Source organism: Tamandua tetradactyla, chromosome 4, assembly GCF_023851605.1.
Source record: "Tamandua tetradactyla isolate mTamTet1 chromosome 4, mTamTet1.pri, whole genome shotgun sequence".
Taxonomy (NCBI): domain Eukaryota; kingdom Metazoa; phylum Chordata; class Mammalia; order Pilosa; family Myrmecophagidae; genus Tamandua; species Tamandua tetradactyla.
The window spans coordinates 135,233,951-135,248,373 of NC_135330.1; the positions used below are offsets into that span (position 1 = coordinate 135,233,951).

A 14,423-nucleotide genomic window follows, 5' to 3' on the forward strand; every position below is an offset into this window, starting at 1 on the left:
TGAAGTCTACAGCTGTTATGGTAGAGGTGTCTATTTATCCCTTCAGTGTTGTCAATATTTGCCTTGGTATTTTGGAGCACTATGGCTTGATGTATAAATATTTATGATTGTCATGTTTTCTTGCTGAATTGCTCCTTTTATTACTACATAGTGTCCTTCTTTGTCTATTTTATTGTTTTACATTTGAAGTCTAATTTTTCAAATATGAGTATAGCTAATCCTGCTTTTTTCTGATGGTTGTTGGCATGAAATATCTTTTCCCAACTTTCACTTTCAATCTATTTTTGTCCTTGGGTCTAAAATGAGTCTCCTGTAGAAAGCATATAGATGGATCCTATTTTTTAATCCATTCTTCAAGTCTGTGTTTTTTAATTGGGAAATTTAATCCATTGACATTTAATGTTACTACTGCAATTGCAATAGTTTCTTCTAACATTTTGTGTTTTAGAGTTTATATGTGATATCTAATTTTTTTTCTCTTTTTTACCATTACTGACAGTCTTCATTTCTACACTTTTCTCCAGACCTGTCTCTCCTGCATTTTCCTATCTGCCTGTAGGACTCCCTTTTGGATTTCTTGCAGAACCAATTCTTAGTCACAAATTCTCTCAGTGATTGTCTGAAAATATTTTAATCTACCCCTCATTTTTGGAAGACAATTTTGCGGGTATAGAATTCTCCATTTGTAGTTTTTCTCTTTTAGATTCTTAATCATACTACTGCCTTCTCATGTCTATGGCTTCTGTGGAGAAATCCACACATAGTCATTTTGAGTTTCCCTAGTTTGTGGTGAATTGCTTTTCTCTTGCTGCTTTCAAAATTCTCACTTTGTCTTTGACATTTGGAAGTTTGATTAGTAAATGTCTTGGAATATGTCTAATTGGACCTATTCTATTTGGAGTGTGCTATACTTCTTGGATCTGCAATTTTATACCATTCATAGGAGATGGGAAATTTTCAGTGATTGTTCCCTCCATTAGTCTTTCTCCTCCTTTGCCTTTCTCTTCTCCTTATGGGACACCCACAACATGTATATTCATGTGCTTCATGTTGTCATTCAATTCTCTGAGACGCTGCTCGTATTTTTCCATTCTTTACCTTATATTTTCTTTTGTGTGTCAGTTTTCAGATGCCCACTTCTCTTATTCACTAACTCTTTTTCTGCTGCTTCAAATCTATTATTGTAAGTTTTCTTTTATTTTTTTAATCTCTTTATTGTGTTTTTCCTTCCTATAAGTTCTGTGACTTGTTTTTTCAAATTCTTCTGTGTGTTCACCCAATATAAGCTTTATATCCTCTCTCAATTCATGTATTTTTCTTTTTTTGGAGGATCACCTCATGTATTATAGACCTCAGTCAAATCTTCCCAGACCAAACAGACCCACATCTCAGGAGGAAAGAGTAGTCAGCATCAGTTACCCCTGCGGGTGAGACCCAGCAGGTTTTCAGAATTTCCTATGAACCGTCTAAACTCTGTGCTTTTCCTATCCTGCCCAGCATGTGGTGCTTGTCTTTTCACAGCTTCCCACCATCTCAAAGTGATCTGGTGCCTTTAATTTCAGCAGATTGTTCCTGCCATGGCTGTGATTGAGACAGATATGAAGCAATACGATGGATTTAATTGCTTCAGTTTTCTAGTCACTGGGGCCTGAATTCCTTGAAGGAGGGATTCCACTTGAGCTGGACTCCAACCCTTTCTCTTGGGGAAGATACACCTTTTAGGGGATTATGTCCTTTCACTTTGCTTCTCAGGCCCGGGGGCAGTGCTGAAGCCCCAGAATGCTTTCAGTTCTCTCCAATGAGAAGTTAAGAAAATAATTAAAAAAAAAACTTTTCAGAGTCAGACCCCTGCTCCTCAGGTTTTTCAGCATGTGGCTCTATGTATTTCTAGGCTCTATGTGCCCCCTTTACTTGGGGTCCAACCCTTTTACAGTATTTTGTACTGTCCAACTCAAAAAGCCTCTGTTTTTTTTTTTTGTTGTTGTTGTTGTTGTTTTTTGTTTTTTATCAGCCCAGCCCCCTCTCTACAAGGGCAAACCTCTTAGTTTCTTAGTTCTTATTCCAGGTTTATCTGTTCTGGGGGCCTGTTTTCAGTAGTCAGAATTTGTTAATTAATTCTACAAACGAAGCTTGGTTGAGTTAAGCCCTTGGTGTTAGTAAGGTCTGTTTCCTTTTCCCTCAGGAAACAGGTCTGTTGTACCCTTGGGGGAAGGACACCAGCATCTGTGGCTGGGAGGACTCACAGTTCTGTGTGGGATCTCGGCCATTGCACCTGCTCCAGACTGGTGTACACTGTGTGTCCTGTCACTGACATTCCCCAAGCAGTTTTTCTGTGCTCTTCTTGGCTATTTACAAGCTGCTCTGGAGAACAAATTCCACACCTCACTATACTGCTGTCTTGCCCCCTCTTCACCATAATTACATTAATTTTTGTATATATCTTGCTTGGTAGTCTATAAGTCTCTTATATCTTGGGTTTTATGTCTGTCATTAATTTAGGAAAGTCTTTGTACATAATTCAGTTAAATGTTTCTCCTCTCTCATTTTCTCTTAATACTCCAATTACATTGCTATACATTTTAATATTTTATCAGAGTTCATGGATATCTGCTTTTATTGCTTTTCTTTTTTTTCACATAATTTGGGAAGTTTTTATTAATCTATCTTTATGTTCGCTGATTTCTTCATTGGCTGTTTCATGTACCAATGAGTCCAGGTTGCTATGACAAATACCAAAACTAGATGATTTCACAATAGGAATTTATTATCTCATTTAAGTGACTTTGAAGGCTAGAAGTCCAAATTCAAGGCTTGAGAAAAGCTATGCTTTTCCCCCAAAATCTGTAGGAAGACTGCCATCCTTGGGGTTCCTTGGCTAGCATCTCTGCCTCTCTTCATATGGCAATATCCCTCTCCTTTTGCCTCGTCTTCTATTTTCTGACTTCTGGCTTCTAGCTCTTAGGACTTTATTGGAATTTCCTTTCTTAATAAGGCCTCCAGTCATAAGGATTAAGGTCCACCTTCATTTGGTTTGATCACACCTTATTACGATCTTTGAAGTTCCTTTTCACAAATGAGTCCAGTCTTCACCTGATAACCCATCGTCAAAGAGTTGTATTTACAAGTAAGTTCACACCTACAGAAATGCAGATTAAGTTAAGTAATTGCTTTTTGTTGGGGTACATCATTTGATCTATCATAGTATTTTAGAGGGATTATTTGCTAGTTACTATTTTTTTTTCTCTTTAGCATTTCATTTTGTTTCTTTCTCATATTTCATTTTGCTGACTTTACACATATATCTTGCATATTGAATACTTGTATTATCAGAACTCTTAAGATATGTCATGTTTATTTTACTTTCCCTGTGTGATAATTTCAATATCATTATATACCTGAATCTAATACCAATATGTTTTTGAATATCTTTTTTCTTGCATTTTTGTATGCCTTGTTGAACATATACATACCGTATAGGGTAGTAGGTACAGAGTAAATAGGATTTAGTATGAGAAAGTATGTTATGGTGGCTGGGGTTGAACTGTGTCTTATGTTTCATTTTGCTGTGAGTACCAGAAGCTTTAGTTTCAAATACCTCTGCAGGTTTATTTTTTCCTTCTTGGCTTTGAGATTTACCTTTCTGTTGTTCCACAGAAAATCTGTATTTTGAAGTTCTTATTGCTTTAATCCAATCTTATTATTACTAGTATCTTGTTTTGTTCTTTTTGGTGTATGTGTGTGTGTGTGTGTGTGTGCGCGCGCGCGCGCGCGCGAGAGAGAGAGAGAGAGAGAGAGAGAGAGAGAGAGAGAGAGAGAGAGAGAGAGAGAGAGAGAGAAGGGCATAAGGAGGTGGAGGATTCTCAAATTCTTCAATCTTCCAGTTAAGTCTAAGCCTTTAGTGGTTTGTTTGTGTCTCTAGATTGCTGCCTTTACAAATAGTTTTGTTCCTCTTCCAAGGTTATAGCTCTTCCCCACCTCCCAACTTCTCAATACCTTTTGACTACAATGTCCTCAGCCTATTTCCTGTGCCCTGCCCAAACTTCAGTGAGATGGGAAGACTGTAATGTTTTCCATTGAGGAAACTGCATTCCCTTAACTCAGCTAAGATATATATTTTAGAATTCCCATTTGGTGAAGTCTTTTCCCTTCAAAAATAAGTATTTTCTTGAGAATTTATCTAATAGAATTTCAAAGCAACTACTCTTCATTTCTTCTTGTTAAAGCTATATGAGGAAATTTCTCAGATCCTCCCTCTGAGAACGTAGTAGGAGTGGAGGAAAAGTACACTTCATTGATCAAGATTACAATTGAAATATTCTTAAAAGGTATAACATCTAGCTTCTGACTCAGGTAAGCCAGATCAAGTATGGATTTGGAGGGATGATTCTTTTCTGTGACCTCGTTTGTCTGATGGGTTCTAGAAAGATCATATTAATTTTATCCAGCTTTTGCTCATTGCAAGAATGGGAGTAAAGACTTTGAAAGCTCAAAGAAGAAGGTATTTTGGCATAATTTTTTTTTTTAATTTTAATTTGCTATGTTAAAATATTGTCAGTGCAATATTTAAAAGCTTTTGAAGCTGGTATGCAATTTTCATAATTAACATCTTCTAAATTTCATGAATCAAATAAGTAATCCTTGTTTTCACAAATTTAAAGTAAAGAATATGGGAGCAGACTTCCATGAAGATGGCTGAATAGAGTACCTCGAGATCAGCCCTGCTCCACTGAAAAATTAGAGAAGGGACAGGAAAGTGACTGAGATGGTGATTCAAGAGTGCAACTGACCTGGGAAAGCCTTCTGCACCACATAGGGTGGCCCTGGTTGCAGAGGCCAAGGAACTGAGAGGCTGAAAACTGGAGCCTGGAGCAGAGGCACAGAGCCTGTGGGAGTGCTCAGATGGAGCCAGAGAGTAGGAAGTAAGCCAGGCTATGTTCCTCAAATGTGCTACCCTCACCAGCACAACCCTGTGACCAGCAACTCACCCCACACCCCACACCCCACACTCCCAAGCCCTGTCACTGGCTCCAGTCCCCTGTGCTCCAAGTGCCCCCACGCCACCAGTCCCCAGTGCACATACCTGCCCTCCACCCCCACCCAAATGCAGTCCAAGCCACCACTCCTGAACCCCTCCCAAGCACTATCTCCCCTCCTTGTTCTCTGCAGTCTATTACCAGCTCATAAAGTCTATGGGCATTATCCTCCATACCCAGACTACACCCACCCCCTAACCCCAGTGTTACACAGCCTCACCTCACTCCCCTCCTGAGCTCTGTGCATCAGTTTATGGCACTCCTAGTTCTGCACATGTATACAGCCCCTAATCACATCCTTCAGCATGGGGAACTTCAGTTTATGGCCATCCTATAACCACTCATACACATGCCCTTTATCACATTTCCCAGCTCTGAGAAAGTGCTGACCTGCACAGCTGGATCATATCTTCCTCCAACCCATGAAAGCATAACACCAACCTACTGTGACAGTGTTATGCACACTCACAAAGGGCCTACTGCCCTAGACCATTGCATACAGGGTTACACCCCCAGACTGGTGCACCTGCACAGCTGCATCTTCCCTGGCTGCTGGGTGCCCACATTCACAAGCATCAGTTTAATATTCCCAAAATGTGCCTATACCTGCCCTGAAATGAATCATTGCACTGTTGTGCCCTGCCACGTACTCTGCACCCTGCTATACATCTATCCTGCAAATACAAAGCCTTAGGTTACTGAAAGAAATCAACCTCCAAACTAAATCAATCAAGATATTTACATGCAACAAAAATAACAGAAGGTCACTAAGCATATCACAATGCAAACAGATATGGTCCTGCCTAATGACCAAATTAAAATACCAAAAGAGAAGCAAACATTGGAACGACTAATCAAAGATGTTTATAGAACTCTACTTAGTAAAATAAGTGGGATGGCGAATGACATAAAGGAGATCAAGAAGACAGTAGAAGAGCATAGAAAGGACTTTTCAAGAATAAATAGAAAAATAGCAGATATCACAGAGATTAAAGACTCTGCTGACCAAATAAAATACATACTAGAGGCACACAACATCAGAATAAAGAGACAGAAGAAAGAATAAGCAATATAGAGGGCAGGATATCTGATTTCAAATACTCAAAACAGGAAACAGCAGAAAAAAGATGGAAAAATTTCAGTTGGATATCAGGGAAATGATATACAAAACAGAGCACACAAATATAAGAATCATTGGTGTCCCAGAAGAAGAGAAGAGTAAGGGGCTAGGAATAGTAGTTGAGGATATAATGGGGGGAAACTTCCCAACCCTTAAAAAGGACATGAATATATAAGTTAAGAAGCCCAACAAACTCCAAACACAATGAATCCAAATAGGCCTTCCCCAAGACACATACTTATCAGTCTGTCAAATGTTGAAGAGAAGGAGAAAATTCTGAAAGCAGCAAGAGAAAACAATTTACTACAATCAAGGGAAACCACATAAGACTAAGTTCAGACTACTCAACCAGCACCATGGAGGCAAGAAGACAGTAGAATGATATATTTAAGACTCTGAAAGAGAAAGATTTCCAGCCAAGAATTCTGTACCCAGCCAAACTGTCCTTCAAAACTGAGGGAGAGATGGGCATTTTCAAAGTCAAACAATTCCTGAAAGAATTTGTCAATTGCAGACCGGACTTACAAGAAATACTAAACGGAGTTCTGCCAGTTGAAAAAGAAAGACAGGAGAGGGAGGTCTGGAAGAGGGCACAGAATTGAAGAGTACCAGTATGGGTAACTTAAAGTATAAAAGAGAAGGAGGAAAAAGAATATATAGATCTGACAAATAAAATAAAGAAGATGAGATAATGGATACAAGAAACACCTTTTCAGTAATAATGTTGAATGTTAACAGACTAAATTTACCAATTAAAAGATACAGACTGACAGGATGGATTAAGAAACATAATCCAGACATATGCTGTTTACAAGAGACTCACCTTTGTGGAGACCAGCACAGCTCAGTGTTGGGACTGAAGGGAAGCAACAGGGAATTGAGAAAGAAACACAAGAGACAAAGATATAGTTAAAGCTGGGACCAGGTGGAACTCTGAGTTTGGATGGAGACTCAGAGATCCTGAGAAGTTCAGCATTGTTTATTTTATAGGACTGTGAGGTTAAGAAAGTAAAAAATATAACTAAAGAATGGGGTGGGGGGAGGAAGCATGAGCTGAACCACCTGCTTCCTCATGACCAGATGAGTCAAAAAGTTACACTTTTCCCAAGGCCTCCTTCTGCCCCAGACACAAGCAGCTTTGCAACACTTTAGTCTTTTCAGGACATCAGGTGCCTATTCCCACAGAGACAGCTTTGCTATATCTCTACAGTGAGCATGTGACCTCTGTCTCATCTAGGCCCAACACATCTTAGACACAAAGATACAAGTGGATTGAAAGTGTAAGAATGGAAAAAAAATTTCCATGCAAGTTGTAACCAAAAGAAAGCAGGAGAAACTATACTGATATTGGACAAAATAGACTTTAAATGTAAAGACATCATAAGAGACAAAGAAGGACACTATATACTAATTAAAGGGTCAATTCATCAAGAAGATATAACAATCATAAATGTTTATGCTCTCAATCAGGGAGTTCCAAAGTACATGACACAGACATTGGTAAAACTGAAGGGAGTGATAGATATTTTGAAAATAATAGTAGGAGATATCAATGCACCACTCTCCCCTATAGATAGAACAACCAGACAGAAGATCAACAAGGAAACAGAGAAGTTAAACAACTTGATAAATGAATTAGACCTAACAAACATATATAGGTTTTGTACATACACAGACATTAGCAAAACTGAAGGGAGCAATAGATGTTTCAACAATAATGGTAGGAGACTTCAGCACACCACTCTCCTCTATAGATAAGACAACTAGACAGAAGATCGATAAGGAAATAGAGAAGTTAAATAACTTGATAAATGAATTAGATCTAATATATATCTATATGCAGTTCATTGCACCCCAAAAACACAAAGATATATGTTCTTCTCTAGTGTTCACGTAACATTCTCCAGGATAGATCATATGCTGGGGCACAAAAGATGTCTTTATAAATTTTAAAACAATGAAATTATTCAAATCACTTCCTCTGATCACAATGGGATGAAGCTGGATCTCAATAACTACCAAAGAATGAGAGCATCCACACATATATGGAGATTAAATAACATACTCTTAAACAACCAATGGGTCAAAGAAGAAATTGCTAGAGAAATCAGTAGCTATCTGAAGACAAATGAAAACGAGAATACAAATATATCAGAACTTATGGGATGTGGCAAAGGCTGTGTTGAGGGGGAAATTTATTGTCCTAAATTCCTATATTAAAAACAAGTAAGAGCAAAAACTGAAGATTTAATTGCTCACCTGGAGGAATTTCAGAAAGAACAGCAAACTAACCCCAAAGCAAATAGAAGAAGAGAAATAACAACGATTAAAACACAGTCAAATGAATAGGAGAACAAAAGAACAAGCAAAAGAATCAATAGTTGGCTCTGTGAGAAAATCAATAAAATTGATGGGCCACTAGCAAGACTGACAAAGAAAAAAATAGAGGATGCAAATTAACAAAATCAGAAATGAGAAGGAGTACCTTACCACAGATCCTGAAAATGAAAGAAATCATGAGGATACTATGAACAAGTATATGCCAACAAACTAGACAACTTAGAAGAAATGGACAAATTCCTGGAAACACACGAACAAAAGCTACACTGAATCAGGAAGAAAAAGAAGATCCCAGCAAACCGATAACAAATAAAGAGATTCAAACAGTCATCAATAATCTTCTTACAAATAAAAGCCCAGGGCCAAATGGCTTCACAGGGGAATTTCATCAAACATTCCAAAAAGAACTAACACCAATCCTGCTCAAACTTTTCCCAAAAAAAATGAGGAAAAAGGAACTTTACCTAACTCATTTTATGAAGCTAATATCATTTTAATACCCAAACTTGGTACAGATGCTATAAGAAAGGCAAACTACAGGCCAATCTCCCTAATAACTATATATGCAAAAGTTCTCAAGAAAATATTAGGAAATCAAATCCAACAACACATTAAAATAATTATACACCATGACTAAGTGGGGTTTACGTAAGGTTCAATGAAAGAAAATCAATTAATGTAACACAGCACATTAACAAATCTTAAGGAAAAAAATCACATGATCATATTGATTGGTGCTGAAAAAGCATTAGAAAAAATTCAGCATCCTTTTCTAATAAAAACACTCAAAAGATAGGAATCAATGGTAACTACCTCAATATGATAAAGGGAAAATATGAAAAACTGATAGTCAGCATCGTACTTATTGGAGAGAGACTGAAAGCTTTCCCCTTTTAAAATCAGGAATGAGGCAAGGATGCCCACTGTCACCACTATTATTCAACATTGTGCCAGAAGTTTTAGCTAGGGCAATCAGGCAGAACAAAGAAATAAAAGGCATCCAAAGTGGAAAGGAAAAAGTAAAACTTTATTTGCAAATGACATGGTACTATACTTGGAAGACCCTGAGAAATCTACAGCGAAGTTACTTGAGCTAATAAACAAATTCAGCAAGGTAGTGGGATGTAAAATTGATGTGCAAAAGTCAGTAGCGTTTCTATATACAAGCAATGAGCTAGCTGAGGAGTCAATTAAGGAAAAAAATCCATTCAATGTAGCAACTAAAGGAATTGAGTACCTAGGAATGAATTTAACTAGGGACATAAAGGAATTGTACACAGAAAACTACATAATATTGCTAAAAGAAGTCAAAGGAGATCTAAGTAGGTGGAAAGACATTCCCTGCTCATGGCTAGGAAGCTAAATATAGTTAACATGTCAGTTCTCCCCAAATTGATCTACGACTCAACATAGTACCAATCAAAATTCCAACAACCTTTGAAGACTTGGAAAAGCTCATTACCAAACTCATCTCGATGGGAAAGAGACCCTGAACAGCAAAAAGCATCCTACAAAAGAAGAACAAAGTAGGAAGATTAACACTCCCTTACTTTAAAACTTATTTATTATAAAGCCACAGTGGTCAAAACAGCATGGTACTGGCACAAAGACAGAAACATTGACCAATGAAATTGAATTGAGAGTGCAGAAATAGACCACCAAATCTATTGTCATCTGATTTTTGACAAGGTCCTGAAATCCTCTGAACTTGGACAAAATAGTCTTTTCAATAATGGGCATGGAAGAATTAGATACCAATAACCAAGAGAATGAATGAGGACCCCTATCTTATACTCTACAAAAAATTAACTCAAAGTAGATCAAACACCTAAATACAAGAACTAGCACCATTAAAATTCTGGAAGAAAATGTAGGGAAACATCTTCAAGACCTAGTAATAGGAGGCAGCTTCCTAAACTTTACACCCAAAGCATAAGCAACAAAAGAAAAAAATAGATAAATGAAAAATCTTCAAATCAAATGCTTCTGCATCTCAAAAGACTGTGAAAAAGGTGAAGAGGCAGCCAACTTAATGGGAAAAAAATATTTGGAAATCATATATTGAACAAAGGTTTGATTTTCCTATTTATATACAAAGAAATCATAGAACTCAACAACAAGAGAGCAAACAACACAATTATAAAATGGGTAAAGATACGGATAGGAATTTTTCTGCAGAGAAAGTATAGATGGCTCTAGAGCACATGAAGAGATGCTCATTTTCTTTGGCTATAAGGGAAATGCAGATGAAGACTACAAGGAGATACCACCTCACACCTACAAGAATGGCTGCTATTAAACAAACAGGAAATGATAAATGTTGGGGAGAATGTGGAGAAACTGGGACACTTATGCACTGCTGATGGGAATGTATAAGGTACAGCCACTATGAAGGCTGTTGATGGTTCCTTAGGAAACTAAATATCGAGTTGCCTTATGACCCTGCAAGAGCACTACTTGGTATATACCCAGAGGATCTGAAAGGAATGATACAGACATTTACACACTGATGTTCATAGCAGTATTATTCACAATCGCCAAAAGATGTAAACAAACCAAATGCCCATCAACAGAGGAGTAGATCAACAAAATGTGGTATATACAAACAATGGAATATTATGCAGCAGTAAGATGAAATGAATTCCTGAAGCACATGAGAACATGGATGAGCCTTGTTCTAATTTGCTAGCTGCCGGAATGCAATATACCAGGAATGGAATGGCTCTTTAAAAGGGGAGTTTAATAAGTTGCAAGTTTACAGTTCTAAGGCCAAGAAAATTTCCCAATTAAAACAAGGGTATAGAAATATCCAACCAAAGGCATCCAGGGAAAGATACCTTGGTTCAAGAAGGCTGATGAAGTTCAGGGTTTCTCTCTCAAGTGGAAGAGCACATGGTGAACATGGTCAGGGCTTCTCTCTCACCTGGAAGGGCACATGGTGAACACGGAGTTGTCTGCTAGCTTCTTTCCTGGCTTCCAGTTTCAAGAAGCTCCCCGGGAGGCGTTTTTCTTCTTCATCTCTAAAGGTCGTTGGCTGATGGACTCTGTTTCTCATGGCTATGTTATTCTGCTATGCTCTCTCTGAATCTCCTCATTCTCCAAAATGTTTCTTCTTTTATAGGACTCCACAAACTCATCAAGACCCACCCAAATGGGTGGAGACATGTCATCACCTAATCCAATTTAACAGCCATTTTTGATTAAATCGCATTCCAAGGGACATGATCTGATTACAGTTTCAAACATACAATATTGAATAGGGATTATTCTGCCTTTATGAAATGGGATTTAGATTAAAACATGGCTTTTCTAGGGACATACATCCTTTCAAACCAGCACAAGCCTTAAGGACATAACGCCGAGTGAAATAAAACTTGAGGATATAATGCTGAGTGAAATAAGCCAGCCACAAAAAGATAAATATTGTATGATTCCACTTTTATGACCAGCATAAAGCTACAATCAGAGGTTCATAATACAGAATATAGGGGCCTTAGAGATACATAAAAGCTAGAGATGGGTGAACCCTTAGCTAATGAGGTGGAACTAGTTATACAGTGAAGATAGGATTTAATAAATGAATATGAATGCTGAATCATTAAATTGATATCTCTTTTAGTCTCCAGCATCTTAGAGCAGCTACAAGTAAAAACCTAAAGTTGTGGAATTGTAACCCATGTCAAACTCTGAAACATGTTCTACAACTAATTGGGCTACCAATGTGATCCTCTCAGATTTTTCTTTCTAGCTACCCCAGAACATAGGAGGTTAGAAGGCTTAAATGTTTTTTTATCATCACAATCAGCTTTTTTTCCCTTTTTTTGTGAAAAATAGCATACAAAAAGCAATAAATTTCAAAGCACAGCATCACAATTAGTTGTAGAACATGTTTCACCCATCTCTTGCTTATGTGCCTTAAAAGGTACTTTGTTGTCTGCCTTATTTAACCATAATTTAATTTGCTTCATTAATGGTCCCTACTTAAAAACAGAAAATTTGGGTGCACGGGTAGTCCAGTGATTAGAATGCTAGCCTTTTATGCGGGAGACCCGGGTTAGATTCCCCGACCATGCACCCCCCAAAAACAAAACAAAACAAAACAGAAAATTGTAATTGTCAAGTAGGCTACTACATCACATATTCAAATTCTGTATGTGAAGACGAACCTTTCCAGAACCCACCAATTATCCAAAGATTGAAGAGATTATAAAAATACAGGGTGTCTTAGTATGTTTGATAACTGTTTATTTTAGGATAGAGTAAAACTTTTCCTTGAGAGATAACTACATTTTATTGGGCCTATTATTATTAAAGGACTGCATAAAACTTTCTGTTTCACTTGAAAAATATCAATGCCTTTATCCTCAGTCTTCAGAGAAAAAAAGGTAAATATTAGAAATGGGCTTCAAAAACTGAAAATTGTTGTAGGTCTCAGGGATTCTAGAATTTCCATGACCTAAGACAAAAGCAGCCTTTCAAAAAAGATAAACTCATCTAAAGATCCCCTGCAATATTTGAAATGTGAAGGCTCATCATTTTTAGACAGATGTTAATGAGCACTTGCCCTTGAGACCTATAGTTCCTTACCAGGTACTGTTTGTCACTCTACCACGGCCATAAAACTGCAAGGTGTTGATACTCAGATGCATGTTTCACAACCAAAATGGTAGATCTCATCTTCTATGAACAATTGGGTTCCAAGTTCATCCAGAAACAGATTATCCCCAGACGTGGCACCTGAACAGGCCTTCTGTTCAAGCAAGTGATGGCAGAAGTAACACATTTCTGTCACAAGATTGATTTATCCACACCTTAGCCCCTTCCCCATGCCCTTCATTCTGCTTTACTATAATTCTAGATTATCATCTCACTTTGATCATTTGACAAATATTTAGGAGCTATTCCTTTAAACACTGCAAAATGTAGGTTTCTTTCTGTAACCAAGAGATTAAGATTTAAGGGATGATTTTGATTGCTGAATTATTATGTAGATATTCCTTTTTGCTTTCTGACATACGAATAGACAAAGGGAAGTACTTGAAATCTTTGAATTATAACCCAATTTCCTTGATCTCTGCTAATGGTTGTATAGTCCTTATCTTGGGCCTCTGTGATTGCAAAAACCTTGTGTTTTAGTTTGTAAGCTGCCAGAATGCAATATACCAGAAATGGAAGGATTTTGCTTTTTGTTTGTTTGTTTTTGAGGGGGTGTATGCTCTGGGAGCTGAACCTGGGTCCCCTGCATGCAAGGCGAGCATTCTTCCACTGAACCACCCATGCACCCTTGGAAGGGCTTTTAAAACGGAATTTAAAAAAAGAAAGCAATTTATTAAGTTGCAAGTTTACAGTTCTAAGGTGATGAAAATGTCCAAATTAAGGCAAGACTATAAAAATGTCCAAATTAGGGCATCCAGGGAAAGATATCTTGGCTCAATAAGGCAGAAGACATTTGGAGTTTCTCTCTCAGCTGGGAAGGTACATGGCAGTGCCTGCTAACCTTCTCTCCAGGCTTCTTTTTTCATGAAGCTCCCCCAGGAGAGTTTTCCTTCTTCATGTCCAAATGTTTTTGGATATATGGGTGTTAAAGTTGTTTCCAAAATAGATCCCTCTTAAAGGGCTCCAGTAAGCAACCCCACCTTGAATGCATGGAGACTCATCTCCATGGAAACCATCTAATCAAAAATTACCACCCATAATTGGATGGGTCACATCTCCATGGAAACAGTCAAAAAGGTCCCATCCAGCAATATTGAATGAGGATTAAAGAACTTGGCTTTTCTGGGGTACACAACAAATTCAAACTGGCTCACTTTGTGACTAACCTTCATTTGTACCCATTTATCCAGTTTTTGACTTCAAAGTTTATGGTCACTAAAGACAGTTCCTACTGTTTATTAATGAAGGGTTCTGGGTCAGTCTAGAACTAACTG

The 14,423-nt window shown here is 37.7% G+C and overlaps 1 long non-coding RNA gene across 1 annotated transcript in view; it reads left to right on the plus strand.

Moving 5' to 3' along the window:
* Positions 1-4,233: 4,233 nt before the first annotated feature.
* Positions 4,234-14,423, plus strand: part of LOC143679369 (uncharacterized) — a 31,438-nt gene continuing 21,248 nt past the window's right edge. Inside the window, exon 1 of the long non-coding RNA XR_013173691.1 lies at positions 4,234-4,350. This is a non-coding gene — a long non-coding RNA (uncharacterized LOC143679369). The remainder of the gene's footprint in view (positions 4,351-14,423) is intronic.